Source organism: Varroa destructor, unplaced genomic scaffold, assembly GCF_002443255.2.
Source record: "Varroa destructor unplaced genomic scaffold, Vdes_3.0 BEIS01000007.1, whole genome shotgun sequence".
In the NCBI taxonomy this organism is placed as follows: Eukaryota; Metazoa; Arthropoda; class Arachnida; order Mesostigmata; family Varroidae; genus Varroa; species Varroa destructor.
In genome coordinates, this window is record NW_019211460.1 from 31,022,818 (window position 1) to 31,040,610 (window position 17,793).

Consider the following 17,793-nt stretch of genomic DNA (forward strand, 5'->3'; position numbering starts at 1 on the left):
CATCATTATTATTATTCACTACCTATAAATAAAAGGATAAATGTTCTATAACACGTTTGGAAATCACTTCACCTTGACTCACTTGACGCGGAGAGTGGCGTCCATTATCAATATTTGGTTACTGTTTTGTATTATGCTCTTCGAAAAACAAAAATGGGCACATTTTTTGCATCAACACCGTTTCATTGTATTATCCTTTTTTTAGTGCTTGCGATCCGTCAGGGCTATTGGCCCATTGTAATGTCTTGCATCGAATGGCGGGGCAGCTAGTCGATCTAGTTTTTGTCTGAACACATTGTGCAGCGACAAAAACAATTAGGTCAGCAAAATTCTTCGTCTGCCTTTGTGAAGAGGCCATTGAAATGAGTTATAGCTTTACGACGGAGTCATCTTCTGGTCGAACGCCTGTGTTCTTATCAGACTGATGCTGTATGGTGAAGTTGTTGTTGGAGTAGGCCGCAGGGTCTCGTAGGAACATATGACGACGGCAAGGTGCGGCGGCGGCGGCGACGGCAACGGCGACGACGATTGTATTCTCTGTCGACGGTATCGTCATCGGTGGCGATATGGGCAGCTTTTGAAGCTGTCGGAGAGAAATACATCTCGCAAAAGTGGGCAGATCCTATCCAGTGCAGACATTACCCGTAGCTATGGTGTCGAGCAGTCACAGTATCATATGCAATGATGGACAATGCGCTAATATCATCTGTAAGCCACTTCAGGTTTAAGTAAATTGTCACTGTATAACCTAATGCATCAACTATTTATATACGTCGCGAACTTTTGCCAACAACCGCTCCACTTAAGCTGTCCAGCACTTGGAGACAAGGACCGTAGCTAAGTCACGGGCATGAAGATTAGTGATTTGAAAATAACAAAAAAATCATCCATTTGCATACGTACCTACCGAGCGCATAATGTCATCAATTTATCTCAATAGCGTACGATTAGGTCATGCATATACAAATTTTCATTGTTTCTAACAGAAGATGGTGTAAAGATATTGTGCTGCGAAGATGACCATATTTTATTATAATGTTGGCGTTTGTTCGAAGTTTCGAAGGTATGACGTCGTCCAGATAACTTGGAACTGCCCATCCAGGCTTAATTACATCAATTTAATACGTTGGAATTTCGTCGCGCTAAACTACAAGTGGAAACGTTAACGACCTCGATGGTGATGGCGATGGGATTTATTCCTACGATTTTGTCTGTTGATTGTTCCATCGACCAGTTGATGAGTCTATATCGAGTTGGCTCCTTCAGACGATTCGAGAGAGATGAAAAAGGCCCTTTGGAAAAAGAAAAAATCAAGACAAAATATCGACGACCTCAAATCAAATGGAGGCTCTTTCATTGCGATAAAAAAAATTTACAGATACTGTTCTTGGCAGTGTCACGCTGCTACACTAGTAACTTCGAAGTTCGAACTAAAAATAGGCAGAAAACAAAATGGCGGATTTTTTTTGCTTGAGCTGTTTTCATTGTTGTTACTACTACTATATAAATGCGTTTTTAATTGTTTGTTATCGTAAAACTGGTTCATGGCATTTGGATTTATTCTCTTGATTCAGCGTCGCGATGATTCATCCACTTTCCACGCAAAAAAATCTTTTCGGAAATACCATTTTTAGGTATTGCCTTTGGATTCACAGTTGTCAAACAGAAAAGAGTCTCCTCAATATACTCAACCGGAATTGCGGCATCAAACAAATTGAATGGTAAAAGTTTTTCTTGAAGTAGGCTCTCGGAATTCCTCTGAAGCTTTTAGTTTGAATGCATTGCTCATACAGGGACTTTCAGCTGACGACGGCACCTGGAACCACAATGGCAACAAGTGACTGAATGATGATTCAAAGCTTTCGGTGTCTGTGGTTACTAATTGATGAAGTTACGATAATCGAACACAATGTAATTAATTATAAACTAAGTGACGTATTGGACGCCTGCAGTCTCCAAGATGGGACTGCCGAAACGGCTTTGCTAAGAAAGCTGTTGCTGAACATGTTGGCGTCCATCGACCAATGGGCTCATGTGTTTTTATCAATGACCAATTCTACAAGTGGTCGTAGAGTAAGGGTTGTAGGTTCAACTAATACTAATTGTCAATTAAATGTTAATAAAATGTCTGTCAATGAAGGAATAATAATCGTGGTATGTTCATTGGCTTTCGAACCCATAGTGGTAAGTTGCCCTTAGCAACTGCTTCGATAGAGCTGACCAGTGATAAACTTCCCATCTAAGCAGCTGGCCAGATACGCCATCCAATTAAAAATGTTAACGTCAATTGTCAAATATTCTCGCTTAATACTAAGTTGACTCAGCGAACTTTCTGCCACAGTGCCGCCTTGAATGAAGTGCGGCTCGTATGGCACGAATGTACAAGTTTGCGTAACAAATTGTCGCGAATGATAATTTGTAGATATGCGTACGCGCGTGCGACCCGAAATCTGTTCTTCCCCACCCATTGAGCTTCTTGGGTCATCGACAGGATCGAAGACACTAAAAAGAACTTGAACGGAACATAGAGGCAGCGGCACCATTAGAGTCAGCTCATAGTAAACAGCATAAGCAAACGAAAACGATATAACCAACGTGGACGAGCCATGATTATCTAAAGAGGACACCGACACCGAGCGTCCGTCACTCAACAAATATTGACCTTCTCGAAGGAAGTTGATGCTGCACAGGGTCCTGGGATAGGAAAGGATAGCAAGTTAGTTACGAGTGGGCATAGGCTTGTAGTCGGGACCGATGACGGTAGAGGCGGTGGCAGTCGTTCATTGATGTCCTTTCCATGACCGACACTCAGTCAGATCAACAAAGTTTGCAACCCTAGTGATATATTAGCCGCGATCCGTTCCCCTGTCCCGTGCTCTCCCCTTATAACGGTTGCTTCGGTGGCCTAACGCGACTACGCAGGATTTGCGCCGATGAAAATCGAACGGTATATACCGATAGGGTGCTAACATAAGGGTAGACATCGTCCAAGTTAACGTATATCGTGATACAACACAAAGTAGCGAAAAAAAACCTGCCCTTTTCACCTTTCCGCCATAAGCACAGCTATGCAACACGCGCAAGCCGGTTAAGGGATTTGCGAATTGTTGTTATACTCACAGATACAGAATACCAACACCTTTGTCATTCGGACTCTAACCCTCAATGCAAATATTTGTTGTTTGCTGCCAGCGCCTGGGAACTGGCAGCAAGTGCTTCCCACGATTACAGTCTGTACTGACACACAAATTAAACGGAAAATGTTTTTTCTCATTAATGTTAGTGGTAGTTGACCGGCGGGCTACCAAAGCTGACGACGGTTACCTCGGCTTAAAGTTACACAAACGAAAAACACATCCGTAATTGTCACGCAGCAATAATGTTGCGGAAAAACAATAAATGTACTTTGACGGTTCAGAGCGTGCAACTAACGTGCCGCGTGCGTAACTCAGACCAAATAGGCTAAACGTCAATATAGTTTTTTAAAACATAGAAAAGTGTCATAGATAAATGTCAGCTACAGGAGCAACAGGATTACGTCCGACCGACTGCTATTAGCCTAACCACACGACCAACTAGGTGTATGTTCAATTCGAATTTATGCTGTTCGTAATATTCAGTTTATATACATTATATAGTAATTAGCACACATTTATTATTGCCTATCAACTGCAGCCGCTTCGGCTGCCGTCATCGTAGGAGCTCATTTCATGTTACGTGAAGGATATGAAAAGACACTAGTTCATTACATCTAGGTACCTGCCTTTACCAACTTCGTATCTCGTTATTGATCACTCATTGTATCAGTGGTCGCTTGAGGTGTGGAAAAGAGCACTAAATAGAGCATTCAGCAGCGTTCTTCCGTTGTCCCGCCTTAGCCTCTGGTCCTAGCTTCACACTAACGCCTCGTAAGGACAGGCCTACTCGTGCACTCTCTAAATTGACAGCTTTGACGACCGCCAAACTCGACATCTTCGCTGCTTGAAGCCCTGCGGTCTGAACTCTGCAAACACAGACGACCTGGCGCCTTGAAACACCTGAGCTCTGCTCGGCTTTGAAACGCGCGCATTTTCGTTAGTTGTAGTCGTGGCTGTCGTTGTCGTCATCGTCGGAATGGCAGTAGTGGATTCACGGGGTGAGCCTCAAGGGACAGAAAGGAACCAAGAGAGAATATAGCGCGCTGCTGAAGTTCTGCGCATCGAAACAGAAGGAGTAAGCTGATGCGTCCGTCCAGTCTAGCTTTTTTTTAAACTGGACTATCCCGATTATATGTAAGATCTGGAAGGTTGCTGCAATGCTTTCGTTCTGAGTGTCGAAGCGGATCTTGCAGCGGAATTTTGCAAGCCGTATATGTGACAGGATGGATAGACTACAAAGATCGTGTCGGATATCGGGGGCGCGATGCAGGTCATTCGGGTTCATTGCTATTTAAACAAGTACGTCACTACTTATGAAGCCAGACATTGCCACCTAAAAAAAAATCAAAACTTTTTCTTGTGACAAACGCGAATGTTACGACATTTGTGCTTTAACGATTTACCGTTATCGTCGGAACGGAGTAAAATATTCCTCTTATATTAACTCCTCGAGATATCAACGGCTATCTTTTACTTACTTATGACTATACTATTTGAGCATCACTTGTGATATTTACGAAAATTAGGATCAAGGCAATACGGAAACACGGATAACGATTAATTAAAACACTCAGCCAATAGGAACCGCGATGTAGGCAAAACGTATTTTGAAAATCCATATCTACAGTATCATAGGCTCGTTGCATACATACATTCGTAGTGCGTTGATGCCTATAACGCCTAGTTCATTAATCCGTTTCACGCTGTTGAGTGAGCAATTTTCATTGAGCATTTTGGTTTGTTGCTTTTACTGTCTACTATCGGCCATCTTGAGATTGCTATAATTTGCTCTATTTAGCATTGCGGACATTTTTTTTTGTTCTATGGATCCTTGTCCTTTGCCTCCCTTTCCGTCTCTCTCCGTCACTCCTGTTCCTCTTGGTGTCGATGTGAACGATACGTTTTCGTGGCGTTGCAGGTAGATCCACAGGGGGGTGAAGGGTTTCCGTTTTCGGTAGTGTGCCAATGACGATCGGTATGCGAACCGCTGTACGGTGACGCCGCTGCTTTACTAGTGACTCGTGAGATCCCCAGTGATGTCGAATATAGGAAGTTTGCTGTTGCGATAGCGAGCAGGAGCGGGACAGAAGGAGAAACTGTGCAGAAAAGACAGAACGCCGGCCATTCAGGCCGATAATAATCGCAATAGTGGCAGTCAAAGCGAACTCCTGTAGGGACATTGTCCTTTAGGCTACTCCGAGCGACTAACCCGTAGCGTTGTTTGTATCTTCTAGTGTCCGTCACAGAGGGGTTAATTCGGTCGTCAGCTATTCCGTAGACTTGCCTTCGTCCGCTGCCGTCTCTAACTAACGCATACACTTCTTCTGCATATTAAAACTACTATAGTGAAGGGGAAAAAAGCAGAGAAAGAAACTCGACTCGCACATAAATCCCGATAACTAAACAGTTGTGGTAGCGGGGGTCAACTACGAAAGAGTGGGCCGGTTGCAGGCAGATAGTAAAAGCAGCTCAATGGTTATTTATTGCAGAATTGTCCAATGTACACTTTCTTCTTGTCGTCGTTGTAGCTCCACCTGCGACTGCTAGCAGACTTAATCGACGATGGCCGATCAAGCTAGTTTAGCGCTGCGTCGACTTCGTCCGCCCAACCGTACCGTGTACCCACACGTTTGTAAAGAGCAAGTCCATGGTCAGCCTGTAATTGTGGTATGCCTGCACATCGAAACAGGGAAAAGCTATTGAATGATTTATTTCTACTTAGATAGTACTACACTAAAAATGTTGGAACATATTTCAGACAGCTACATTACTCATGTCGTTTTCGTTATACCTTCAAATGTTGTTACTTGACAATAGTCAAGTGCTTTCAACATGGCCACTGAGCTCAACTCGTTTAGGTTAGACTGAAAATTTCGAACTTCCCTTTTTTTGTATAGTGGCTATGGCATAACACAGGCAAAACAAGAGCAATGTTAGTGCGGCTCAGAATTTCGACATGACGCCTTCTGTATTAAATTTTTTTTTAATTTTTTTTTTTATAATTTTTTATTTTTTTAAATGAATTTTTTTTTCATTTTAAAATTTTAAATGAACTGTAAAAAAAAAAATTAGTTGGGTATGTGAGTTGAGTATTAAGAGAATGTATGGCAAGAAGTATTGAGAATCTAAACACCGTACTACCTCACTTACAGCTATTGATTATGCTCAAAATTCCCTAGAGGTTCTTTTTGTATGAAAAGAAAAAACTAGAAACACATCAAAATCAGCTCTGATCATACGTCTAAATTAAGCAAGGCTAGTAGTCACAGCGTTCTCACGTTTTCTACCTTACTCATAATGTCTGGCCATTCTCTCAACGATAGTCATAGTATACATCTCCATAATGAAACACCTTGTGAAAGACGATGATTGGTTTTCGTCGGCCTTAGTAAGACTGAATCTTCTGAGCTGCGGACGGTTGTTATTACGCAATTCCAAGCAGACAACTCAGAAGCCTTGGACTTTGCTACACATTTCTAGTTCAAGTACGTTCGGAATTTTCGCTCGTGCTCGTCACCATCATCATCACAGTCATCCTGATGCTGTTGGAGGTAGCGTACGTCCATTCCACAATTTGTCGATGCTCGTCGACAGGTAGCTTTAACCCCATTGTCCATTCGTTCCGATGGGTGTGTAAAGGGCCATCCGGCAGCATCCTTCAGTTTCTATATACGAGAACACATTCACACCATAACGGCCGCAATGACACCCAGGGGCATTAGCTGATGTCACCACTGTGGTAGTGCGATTCGTCGCCTGAGTGCCGCCGCAATATCTGAATTTGCTCTTCTGTTTACCGGAAACTGATACCATCACAAGGTCTAGGAAAAGGCTCGTCTCGATCAGCCCTCTGGTCTCATGCTGAACAGCAGATACGCCTTACTGAAACGCTGCGTCGTTTTTTCATTGAGGAAAAGACTTTCCACTTCCTGACGTACAAGAATGTGACAGTCTTTTCTTTTTATGACTATTTGCAGTTGTCACTGTTGTTTTAATTTCGAATTGCTATTGCTATATCGGTTCGAGTATTCAAGTCTATTAAAGAACGTCGGCGTGAAAGACCGCAGAAGGTTTAGAGCCAAGCACACTAACTGCTTAGATGCAAGAAATATTTGCCGGTAGTAGTTAATATATATTGCTTTTATTATTCATAACTATAGACGTACGACGCTGAATATATATGCGTTGCCGTAGATCATCACAAATTATAATTATTCGATCTTATCCAAGTTATACTTTCATTAGTAGTTGGGATTTTCAATCCTAATGTGCTATATAACAGTATTACCAAAACGAGACAACTAGCTATTGAAGAAATACCCTTTATGAAAGCTGTCTAGTAGTTTTGGTAAGGGGAAGGTTCAAAGAACCTTACGGCAAGCTACTTTGCCTTGAGGGGGACAACAAAACAAGGAAGTCAACGGGACCTAATACTTACTTACCTAATCCAATTTGACAAAAATATCATAATCTGTCATCTATATAATAAAATGCTTCCTCGGACAGTTTCGGGATCGGCCTTGCTGTTAAAAAATATATTCATAATAATATAGTAAAGGTGGGTTTTCGAGACCCGAAAGGGCATATAAACCCATTAAGTCAGTGCTTTCGGAAGTAACAGCATGGAAACTTAAACCACCTACACATAATTTATGATCATCTATACGATTGTGAACAGGCAGTGCTTCGACATTATGACTATGGAATGATGATACATACATCCTAATGAAGTTTATCTCAAAATATTTCTTACATGTCAATTGCCTACGTGATTAGCCTCCATCTGTAAACCTACTATTTTTCTCTCAGTTTTTTAAAACAAGAGGATGCAACTTAATTTTCACGGGGTGTTCGCTCCTCGTCTACGTCTGCTTGAATAGGATTTTACTGCTTGTCCAACCTAAAAGTTGACGAACTAAAACCAATCTGAGCGATCTAAATATGTCAGATTATTATTTTAGCTTAAAGCCACCTTATATGTTACTGCGGTACTGATTATTTGTGAAAAAATAAGTTATTTTAAAATCTACTCACTTATTATGGGCTGTCATGTCGCAAGTTCTTCAAGCTACGTTACCAAGCTTAACGCCTACATCTTTCCCAAGAGAAGACAACAAACAGTTCTCGTTACGGTACAAAATCGACTGTACAACATAGCTACCTTCGAGTAACTTAAGATTATCTCCAACGGTACCTTTGAGATGTTTAAGCAGTAGAAACCATAATAATGCGTTCTGTAGATTTTTTTTTCGCTGTTGTCGAAATTTCTGCCAAAACTATAATCGATCTATATGTATATCGGTATATAACTATAAGCGTAAAGTCGTTGATCGGCACTATAACCGATAAGGCTATATGATTCATTGGCTTAAGCGGATTATCATTCAATAACTGCATTGTCCTATTTCGAGACGTGTGGGGGAGCTATCGAAAGAAATCACCGCACAACGGCGCCTTATCGTTCGTTTTTTTCCGTGGTCCCTTCCTCGTGCGTACGCGATGGGAAGTTCTATTTGAATCGATAGTTCCGCAAAACTTGTGGATCCTACCAATTTCATCGCTGTCACCACGATACGGGTTGACTCGAGTCTCCTTCAATTCGTTGCTCAAGAAATTACAACATTTACCTAAAAAAAAAAAAAAAAAAAAAAAAAAAAAAAAAAAATTATATTCGGATCCTATTTTGTTTTATGTTCCACGTGTGGTTTGTATGTCATGCAGTGGGAGCGGGTATACTATGGGGGCATCTATGACCTGCATTAATTATTCACTGGCACAAGTTCGCGGCTTTTTTCCGTAATGTGACAATTATGATTTTGTTTTTGTTGTAATAGAGGTAAGAAAATGGTAACCAATCACTGCGAGTTTGCATACCCTCTGAAGTGATACTATTTAAAACCTTGATGTTTGAAATTTAAGGTACAGTCAATTGACGATGATGGACAACTTAACTCAACGCGTTTACTTCAAAAGCGAGTTGAAAATAGCTACTCGTACCTCTAAGACTAAACCAATATTATAGGAATTGTTTCGCTCTAAATGTGCATCGATTCCTAACTTGCAGATACACTTTCTGGCTTGAGGCGAACCTTGAGTGGAAAGGCGCCCACATTCGAATGGTTAGAAGGAGCAAGAAACCTTCGCTTAACATCAGCTAGTTAGTACCCGTATCGCTGTGCCATCGGAACTGGTTTTCTATACAAGTCTCCAGCGTTCTACTGGGGAAAGCTTCGATGAACGCCATCAGTGGTTGTGTTTTATACGTTTCAAGCAACCTGCCGGTCGGCGAATGTCGGTCACGCCCTATGACCAGGTTAGGTCTGCTACAGCCGCGGCCAGAAGCAGTCGAAGTACATAACAGCGATAGTATTAGTCATGGCACCGGCAATACCACTCGAACCTTGTTCCTGTGTTTCTTGAGAACAGTTTGTACTTCCTGAGAACTCTATACGAACGTTTGAATATAGACTTCCCAAGGCACAGAGTCACTCTCCTTCTTTCGCCTTCGACACGGTCTATATAAATAGATATATCCACCTGGTACGTAGGCGGGTTGTGGATAGAAATTAGCACCTAGTTAAAGCGTGAATGAAGGTCGCCGTGTCGAGCTCATTAGATCTCGATGAAGTTTCACTACTTATGCACAAAGGATACAGGAGCAACATAGTTACTGCTGTACTTGTCGATAACGATGATGTACAGAGGCGCTGTGAACAACATTCGCAAAGTTGTTTAGAAGTTGAGGAAGCGAGAAAATTATTGCAAAGAGGTTGCTACGACCTGGCAAACGTAAGAAAAAAACAAAAAAAATCGACTTTTGCCTGCTTTAAGCTGAGACCTGACATAATTTAACGACATTAAGCAGACGATTAATGTCTAGTTAAACTGAGAACACTCCAGTTGATTTTAACAAGAGTAGCTTATTTTCTGCAACGATTTTGTAATGGAAACTTAAATTTGCTTATAAAAAAAATAATAAACACTATTTGTAGTGGTAGGAATACCAATAGCGATGGCGTAATGTTGAGAACAGTAGCGTATTTATGAGGGTTTAATAGATCACATATTTATTATTTGACCTCCATATTTATAGAAACGTGTTAATTACCAGCTAGAAAAAAACTGCTACTTCCAACGAAACAGTAACCTGTGCGTAACGTGTATAGGGTAACTGTTTTGGCCGTCATATGAGTTATATCAGTAACCAGTGCTAGTACTGGCTGGATATTACCCATATCGGGTTTGGGCACGACAAATGAAATACGCCCACAATTTTTTCTACTGGATATTGTAACCAACGCGGTGGTTTACTTTGTCCTACTGCAAGAAAATACTGCCGCTTTTACCACTATGGCGTATAGCTTGAGCTAGTTTGAACGACACCGCGTCCGAGACACCGTAGCTGCAATCAGATCACTGAGGTAGACGTTACGGCTAAACCGGTTAAGACGGCTCTCTGCCTGCAGAGCTCAGAGATTTGAGGCCTGGTGAGACGAACGAAAAGAGGCTTTTTAAACCAGTTCTCCTAGTAGCTCTGTACTTAGGACTAGGCTGTTTCTACGTATCGATCATGCTTGTGCTCAACGTTAGATCTGAAGATGACAAGGTTCTGTAGAAGACATGTACAATGCCAGTTCAGAGATTACAGCCAGTGTGCATTCCGTACGACTGGATGACATAAAGCTTTATGATTTCTTGGAAATTAAGTAATAGTCACACTGCGCCGACTACTCATACGGTGATTCATTCACCTGGCAAAAGATGAAATTCGTAGACATCCAGCTAATTGAGTCAGTGGGGAACGAGGGCTCCCGCTAGAAACCTTGGGACCGCACTCGGAGCGAGATATCGAAAGTCCTATGCAATACGCCTCAAGTAAAATGGTGGACGGCTTTAAGCAAGCAGACGCATTACTTTATAATCGACATTTGTTACCTATTATGACTGCTATTTTATTGACATTGTCGAAATTGCTTAACAGCAGTCTATGCACGCACCACCTATCGAGGTCGCGCACGCCGGCTCGTTCCGGCATACTACATTAGGAGGAAAAACTCATATTTTTACATAGGCTTAACGGCGAATTCGTTTGTCTAATTTGAATATTGTTACACGAACAGAAGCCACATAATGACAGCAGTAGCCATGTCTGCACGAAGATGTAACATACCTCAATAGAGACATAGACTTTAATGTCTGTATAATGTATTCTTCGTCGACTGTAAAAAGGGAGCGAGGTGAATCAATATCCATCGGCACAAATTCACAGGACACAATCTTACAATAAGAAAAAGCACCCATCCAGTGATCTCAAACGATATTTTGTATCCCGTATCGGCAACAACGTTGCTAGCGTCCAATAGCTGCAATAACTGTAACAGGAATAATCGTAGCAGCGAATGTCTATGCAACAGCGGTTGCGCGATATCTTACGAGAACGATCTTAAAAAGTTCATGACTTTGACTCTCAATCGACTTTAGACTTATATACATACGCTAAACATCCACCGAGAGAAAGAAGCTATTGAAACAGAGAACAAACGATAGGCTACGTACAGATGTGTAGATCTTTTCATGCAGGCACATAGGGGAGTGGTCGACAAAATAGGAATATAACAAATATGTTATCAACATTATCTTTCGATTTATCTCTGCTGGTTCGGGTTGCTTTGTAAATGTGGGCGCTGCTGTGCTGCCCAATAAACCATCCGAGATCTGGCTGGGATGAAGTTCCTACTTATGTGGGCTCGATTTGTGCAATTGTAACGCCCGGGCGGTGCAACAAGAAAGCTTCCGTGGCTCCTGCTGGCCTGCCCGTAGCTGATTGTGTGCAGTTTTAGTTTCCAACCGAGCTAGTCAGCTTACAAGATATAGGAGACGGCCGTCGACCCAGACGTAGTAAATACATTTTCTTCAACATCGCTGCGCGGCGCTCACTGCAACGCGACTCCAAGTAAATGCACGTATTGAAAGGTATCTCTTATATAACGTACACTCTTGGACTTTAAATACGACCGATCTATAGGTGCGTCCTTTGAAATCTGCCGATGCACTCGTATACGTAGCTGAAAGCGGGCGAAAGCTTCGTCAAAAAATTCCTGTTTGTTTGTTTGTTTGTTTGTTTGTTTCGAATCGTAATCGAATCTAAAATCGCTGTGACAGTTATTTTGTAACGACCTAGAAAAAGCGTATCACTTAGATACAAACAATCAACTGTCTGTATGCTTTGGGCTACAGTCTATATTAGACATAGGAACTCCACGGAAGGGTGCCATTCTGGCCTAACGCCGACGAATGCTTACCCTTTGGCCTGCATATATTATCACTTGTTAGAATCATAATTGAGACCTTAAGAGAATGATTAGGAATACGCTAAAAGGGAAACAATGACGGAAGGAAACAATGACGGAGGGAAACAATGACGGAGGGAAACAAGATTGCTATCTTTATTATTGCTGAATCTGCGCTGCTTTATCGTGCCGGGTCAGCGGATGCCCTTGACGACATTGGCAAACAGAAGGCCGACTCACAATCTTCGACGTAACAGAGACAATGGTCTTTAATTTCTGTTAACACGACAACAATAACATCGAATGAAAATGCTAACTTGACCTTGTATCCCACCTAAACATCTTCTGCTAATACACGCAGGCAGCCATTCAGAGAATCTAACCCGCCCCCCGGCCCCCCATCTCTGCCGGGCTCCATAGCGGGCCGAAAGTACTATCCGTTCTACGCTGGCCTATTTGTTACCTATCACACACAGTACAGCTATCGCTGTCTATTACCGACCTGCGTGCACTGTTGACCGAGGTCGGCATAACTCCTGTTGCGTTGTTGGGGCTCGGCAAGCAATTGTGTCGTCATCAATACGAGTACAATACAGATTTGCACTCTTGACCATTTGTTGATTGTACTTTTATGTGTGTTGTAATAACAGGGTTCAACAACGAGGCGTTTCTTTGTGCAAAACGAAGTGTGCAATAGAGAGAGAAGCCTCATAGATGAGTGGTTTGTTGAATACGTCGCGTGCACGATTTCGAAAAGGTCATCATGGAGAAAAAGAAAAATCCCATCAAGAGATGCTTTACAGTAAAAAAAATAACGGCACCCAAATGGGTGCATCGTTTGCAGGCAGGTTGGGTCCATTTTGTTGTAGCTTGAAACTGCATCTGAAGAGAGGTCGCTCCCTTTGTAATCATACATCAACGAAAGTTAGAGTATAGTAAACATCTCATAAAGTCACTACTATGGCAACAGAGATGAAGCGCTCGTTGGTTTTCAATAGATGGACAATTTTCCTTCTAGTATGTTGTCCATTTTGTTCTTGTCGCTACTCGAACTCAACGGGCTTCGGCGAATCTGTGGAGAATCTTTTCCACAAGAGCTCATTTGGTCCCACGTTTCGATATCTCTACCTTCTACTTTCTTAGCGAGGGGCTCGCTGCATTATACGTACCTGACTACATAGAACTTCCCCGCCTCGGAGACCGTGCAACGAAGGAGTTTTTGCCCTCTCCAATTCGAAAACTCGCTCGTCATTGACGTCCACACTGGCTTGCCCCCTTCTTTTTCTTAATAATTACGTATATATATACTTACATAGATGGCTGAATATTGTCCATCAAATATGACTTCGGCCACACCAAACTACCACATATTAGAACTTGATCCCAGCGCCTCTGACATTTGTCCCCGTCAGGCGACAGCTACAAAAGCATCCAAGCGATGCTTCAATCTGACATGTACGCACCGCTCTTCACCGGCAATAGTAGAGGCTAGAACTTCTACGAGAACTTGTAAGTGACTAAACGACATTTCGGCAATGATTGTTTAGATCAAACTGTTTGTGGTATCTATCGAGCGACGCAAGTGATTCGATCTTCCAGCGGCAGCAGCAGATGCCGTCAAAAAGCTCGAATTCGTGTCGTTCGTTCGTGAGTGAGTGAGTGAGTGAACTGAGCGGGCGGTATGGTGCTCGACGGGTGTGTACCTACTTCTGCGGCCGCGGCAGTAACATATACCGGCGGCTTTGTATGCAACCCACAACGAAGGCGTCCAGCAGTCTCTTGCGGAATTGCTTTCCGTGAAGCGGAAAGCGCCGGTCCTCACTTCGGTGTAGAAATGTGGTATGCAGAAGAGCATTCTGTAGTCGTCACTGCCTTCAGACCCTCGTCTATTCCCCCGGCCTCCCTCGCACGCATACCTCAAGACTCCCCCCCCGCCTCCCTCCCCCCACTTAGAGACACCCGCTGAAATGACGAGTGAAAGGAAATGAAACCAACCGCGATGGTGGTGAGACCGTACGTTATCAAGTACAGTGGCTGCGAAAGGTCGACACCTTATTCTAATGAAGAATAACTTTGGCATTAAATACTGTACGGCCAATTATATAGAAGCTGAGAATTGTATCGGGATGCCACCTGATGGCTAGACGTACAAGTGGAAATACTTAGTATAGTTAGAAAATACCGGTACGTATATAATCAGCGGTGAGTAGGAGTCGAACAGTCTCTACGCCAGGGGACTTTTTCAAACTGTCGACCCCGGTTAAGGTTTACATCATTTAGGTAGCAACGAACCGACACCAGAACCAGAACAATTTACAATAATGAAAAACGACGGCATATATTGTTGCTGGAACAGATTTTCATTAACGTACGTGCAGACTGAAATACGCGAAACCTATACGTTTGTACACGTTATTAACGAAAAGAAACAACGCAACCGACTGTATTTTGGATCAAGATGGCAATGTTTGGCATTGTAGTTTTTGTTGTCATCATATGCACAAGCTTGATCTATTGTTATTAACCTGAAGGCAGTAGCCATACTTGGAAAAGCATCTATGAAAACTGCATGTTGATACCGATTTTTTAAGAGAACTGTTACATCCTCGCATTTAAAAATGCAAAGTTTCTATAGAGTAGCAGTTCGCTCTGCTGTATTATGTAATTAATACCACGAGCACTTGGTTTACTACTGATGCTCATAGTATAAGTAGCACCCTTACATGCCGATAGAAGAAGCACACGATACATTGTTAGCGATTTACGTCGCCTGGAGCGAACTCAAATACTCGACCCGGGGGGTTTCGACGAATTCAGCTCTAATGAAGTTCAGAGAAAACGATAGCATTCTCACTTCCTCAAGCTGGACACGCGATTCATAAAATCGATGCAGAGCCACGCGCAGGACTCGCCATTTGGGTATTTGCCGCGACGCCGGCGTACATTAGAGATCACGGTTTCTTTGTAGCCTGTTTACGTCTCATATGACTGAAAATAAAAATTGTAAGTTACGTCGCAGAAAAGGTCAGATGGCCATTACTATAGCCTGGCCTTTTCAGAGACGAAGGGCACATGAAATTTCAGAGCACGAAGAGTTAGCATTGGCTAGTGACGGCTGTGAGGGGGCAATTCGATGCGGGGAACTGCTGTGCGGGGCAACAAAGGGCGAGGGGTGACGACAGGGGAGGGGGGGGGGTGATGAACATCCGACGAAACGCCACCCAGCTGCCAATGCGCAGCGACCCAGAGACGCGCACCTGCAAAGGAAGTTCGCAAGGGTTATGTCGGGCTCTTGGAACAGCTTCTTTGCGAGTTGATGGGTCTTTACGAGTGACTCCGGGAAAGTCGATCTGGCCCATTCTCGACCGTGGGGACTATTGGGGCTAATTTTGCAAGATATGAAATCGATCAGTCTTTCTCTCATTGTTCGCTGGAGCTGGGAGTGTGCGTGTGAAGTCGGTAACAGTAGCAGAGTTGTAGCCATCAGTAGTTGAAGGCGCCCACTTCTAAATTGATACGAATCAAGTGACTAAGCAGACGACGTGTACGCCATTGAAAAATGTGATAACATGAACAGGCAGTTGATCGGATGGTTTGCTCGCAATACATGATACTTAAATTAGCAGCAAAGCGATAGATTTTCATAAGATCTTAGTCTTCTTAGATTATTTGCCTGTTTCTTACACTTTCATATAATGGCCTGTGTCTGCATAAGTCTCGCTACCTGACATTGTAATGCATAATTTTTAAATCGATAAATCAAGTATTTATACGAACATTTCCATGACAATAACGTGGTAATGTAAGGGTCACTCGAAGGCCAACCTCAAGGTACTTCGATTACCCTGACGAACTGCATCGGTACATGTTGGTGCTCATACTGGACGAGTGAAACCTTGTCGCATCCATATGACTGCAATAGTAGAGCAGGTTTTCAAGTTAAAGTAAATAGTCTTGTTTCTTTGTATACGTGAAGTAGATGATGTGCCCCGAAGAAAAATGAACACCGTTTCGATGGTCATCAGTTCCATAAAAAGTTAGTGAAGCAGTAGATCTGGAAATAGTCCAGCATTGTATATACCGAACATGGCTTGATTAATTGCACTGTTGTTCCTCCACTGGGGTATGGGTTTTTCTAAGCAATGTTTGTATTAAAAAATCGAAGAACGCTAAGATTAGTTGGACCTGTTCCTAAACTGTAGGATGACAACATATTGCATCCAAGTTTCTCTATTTTTACTAGAGGAAAGCCCAGAAACGATGCCATTATCCCTTAGATTACAGTGACAGACATAATGCTGATAAAACTAACGATATCTACACTTTTTCCGCTCAACTTAATGAGCTAATTATTAGAGAACGGGTTGTAGTGGCTCTAACGACTTGAGAAGCGCACTACTTTGCATAATTGCATTAGCTCCCAGTGCTGGAAACATGACGCTGATAAATCAGAACGCGAAAGTCCCAGATTGGCGATATAAACCCTGGTCCTGTTGAAGCATCGCCCGACACTAATGGTAGTAATGCTATTATAAGCAAATCGTCTAGTGAAGTATAAGGATGTCGACCATTTGAGCCTTACTGCTACCTGCCAATGTCAGTTGCGGTTAAATGTTGATTCTTTCTCAGACCCATCATATCATCACGACGAAAGTCAAGCGCTTGATTTGATGTCTGAGGCGCAACTTTCTGTTGCTCGCAGATCATGTCGGTCAGAGTCGGCAATATCATAGTTACATTGGTGGTACATTGGCCTATTTGTAGCCTACGCTTCGCTGTGTTTTGAGCCAATTTTTCCGTTTCACTGTACTTCGACAGAAAGGCTGCACCCCCCAACACTAAGGCGGTAGTGGTAATGGTCGTCGCCATCTCTCTCTATAAAGCCAAAGTGTGGTTTACAGCTTTCAAGACTGGGGAACGAAATGGGGGCAGTTAAGGCCTTCGCAACATACAAAAATGTCCACATGCGCATTTCGCAAATACGCTCGATTTCGTATTGTAGCCCTGGCTCTATTTCATTTGGGTCGCAGTCGCTATTGAGAACTGAAGGGGAACGCTGACCAGAGTGTCAGTGGGACGAGAGCAGAGCTGTGTGATGCTGATAACTATTATACATACGTAGATAGGCGCCTCGATCGAAGGTTTTGCGGTCGGCCTCACTCTTCAGTTTAATATTGCGCAGTGCAATGAGACCTTAGTCGAGGAAACAACGCACCATTTGTTGATTGTTTCCTCAATTCTGCCTGCGAGTGAAATATATTTACGCAGGACCTGCAGACACTAATACATTACGACGAACCTATATTGACACTGTTGTGTAGAAACGAGAACACTACTTTGATTTTCGACTTTTGCCTATATATATA

The 17,793-nt window shown here is 42.7% G+C and overlaps 2 long non-coding RNA genes across 3 annotated transcripts in view; one reads left to right on the plus strand and one right to left on the minus strand.

Annotated features, from left to right (window-relative positions):
• The window catches only part of LOC147754572 (uncharacterized), a 45,328-nt gene that overhangs the window by 12,888 nt on the left and 14,647 nt on the right, over positions 1-17,793 (plus strand). The window lies entirely within an intron of this gene.
• Positions 237-11,499, minus strand: LOC147754573 (uncharacterized). 2 transcript variants are annotated; one of them, XR_015317555.1, is made up of 4 exons: positions 11,308-11,499; positions 8,172-8,764; positions 4,790-5,810; positions 237-1,816 (listed from the first exon to the last, which is right to left on the minus strand). It is a non-coding gene; the product is annotated as an uncharacterized LOC147754573 (long non-coding RNA). The 2 variants fall into 2 exon arrangements; XR_015317556.1 differs by lacking the exon at positions 237-1,816 and adding an exon at positions 3,709-4,470.